Raw genomic sequence first — 2,514 nt, forward strand, 5'->3', positions numbered from 1 at the left:
AGTTTCATCATAAATCTACCTCTGTGAACATGACTTCGTGGCTCTGGACCATCTGGTTTCTTTATACTTCTCTGGCTTCATCCTTAGCTCTGCTCTTGGAGCGTCCACACACTGGCTTCCTCCAATGAATTTCAGTGTCTCTCACCGCAGGACCTTGGTTTATACTATTCTTCTGCCCAGAAAGTTCTGTGTCTCACCATTCTTGGAACTGTTCCTTTCCTCCTTGTTTCTAACAGACACATGAGTTGCTGCTTCCTCTCCCTCTTGGATACATTGATGTGGGAATATTACAGAGGGTGAAAAATGGTCACTGCCCCTCACTCATTCTTCTATAAAATAATTTTCTCTTAACTTGTATTTATTTTACACAAAGTAAAACTTATTATAAATACATATTCCTCAGACCAAATGAAAGAGGAGTTCAGTTTCTCAAAAGTATAAAACCATGAAGCTGGAAAGTACCTAATCAAAGCTCTTACTAAACCTCCTGGCGTTGATCAAAAATAGCCACAAATTCTTTGTAACAACTCTCAACAAGAAGTGGAGTTTGTTTTCCCACATCTTGAATCTGTGTTGGCCCCCTGACCTGCTTTGACTAATAGAATGTGTTGGAATTAACACTGCAGATGTTCTAAGAATAGGTCCTAAAATGCTGCTGTCTCGTGAACAAGTCCAAGTTAGCCTCCTGGAGGATGACGGATGTGTGGAGAGTGGTCTCAGCCGTCATCGCTGGCAGCCGGCAGCCAAATGAAGCTGAACACATGAGTGAGCCCAGCTGAACCACGTGGAGCAGAGACAGGATTACTGACGGATTTCAGCCCAAGTGGCCAACCCACAAAATCATGAGCAAATAAATGGTTGTTGTTATAAAGAGCTCATATTTTACGAAGAAACAGCTGATACACCTTCCTAATCCCAGTTATCCAATAAAGATCTCCCTTCTCACTGGCTCATAGTTTAAGTGGTTCTAGAAGAAATATCAGGAGGGATCACACACCTTTCTGTATTCTGTGAGTCACAAAGAATTTACTAATTCAATAATTCTTCCATTGCCATATCATCACTATGTGCTGGGACAGTAAGATGCCCTTATGTGGATTCACGAGATTTTACTAAAACCCAGTGGCCACAGTTATGAGACATGCATATGTTACCTGATATTGAAGTAGATAATTTAACAAACATTAATGGAGTCTGAAGATTTTCCGTTCGTAGGTGCAAATATCATGCCAATTGACTCCAACGAGCTATGTCATAATCCACAGTCTAGAGGTTAATGTTCACTTCAAGAGTCAATCAAAGCCAACTCACAAACAAGTGAGAACACAAAGACAGAAGACCTCCCTACCCGCAGGCTGAAATCTATGCTGTGCCATGCCATGAGTCTCTGTCATGTCCTCTGTATTGCTGACTACCCAACTAGTCACAGCTGACTTAGATCAGGATTTGGCCGTCTCGCAACTAAGCCTGGAATTGCAACCTTCAGCACTGATGGCACTGCTATTCCTCTCTCCTCTTCTAGACTCCATTTCACAGTGGAAACAATCACAAAGCAAGAAGAGTCCCTTTCTCCCATCCTTCCTTCCTTCCTTCCCTCCCTTCCTTTCTCCCTCCCTCCCCTTCTCTCTCTCTCCTCTAGCTGAGATCCTTTTACACAAAAGAAGTCCACCTTTCCAACTTCCAGTTGTACTGACTTTGTTGCCTTACCATGAACAAATAGAAACTTCTATCGCACATGTGATCTAGGGCTCTGAAACTTAATTCAGGTCTGTTAGCAAAAACCTGACTGAACAGAAACGGGCCCTTTAGATCTTGTTTCTCCCCTGTTTTCATCAGTGAAATAGCATCCCCCAGACAGCAATAAAGAGGCCATGTAGTTAGAAGTCCCATGGACTTGTCAGCAGGATGGAGTCAAAAAGGAATGCTGGGGCTTGAGGGGAAAGGCTTCTTATTGTGGGAGCAAGCACACACTTTTCAGAGAAAATCACAGCGCGTGTTTTGATACCTTGGACAGGTGCACTGGGTGTGTAAAAAGTAAACACAAGGTTTCAGGAAAAATAAATATCATAAGAATAAAACCGAGCATACTGTTTCCATATGACCCAGCAATTTTGCTCCTTGGTATTTACCCAAATGAGCTGAAAACTTATGTCCACACAAAAACCTGCACATGAATGTTTACAGCAGCTTTACTCAGAATTGCCAAAACTTGGAAGCAACCAAGATGTCCTTCAATAGGTGAATGGGTAAGCAAACTGTGATATACCCATACGATGGATACTGGCGAAGAAAGAAATGAGCTATCAAGCCATGAAAAGACATGGAGGAAACTTAAATGAGTATTTCTAAGTGAAAGTAGCCAACCTGAAAAGGCTGCACACTGTATGATTCCTACTATATGACATTCTGGAAGAGGTAAAAATATGGAGATAGTAAAGAGATCAGTGATTGTCAGGGGTTGAAGGGGAAAGGGGTAGGGATGAATGGGCAGAGCACAGAGGAATTTTAGGGCAG

The sequence above is a fragment of the Eschrichtius robustus genome, chromosome 8 (assembly GCF_028021215.1).
Source record: "Eschrichtius robustus isolate mEscRob2 chromosome 8, mEscRob2.pri, whole genome shotgun sequence".
Classification (NCBI taxonomy): domain Eukaryota; kingdom Metazoa; phylum Chordata; class Mammalia; order Artiodactyla; family Eschrichtiidae; genus Eschrichtius; species Eschrichtius robustus.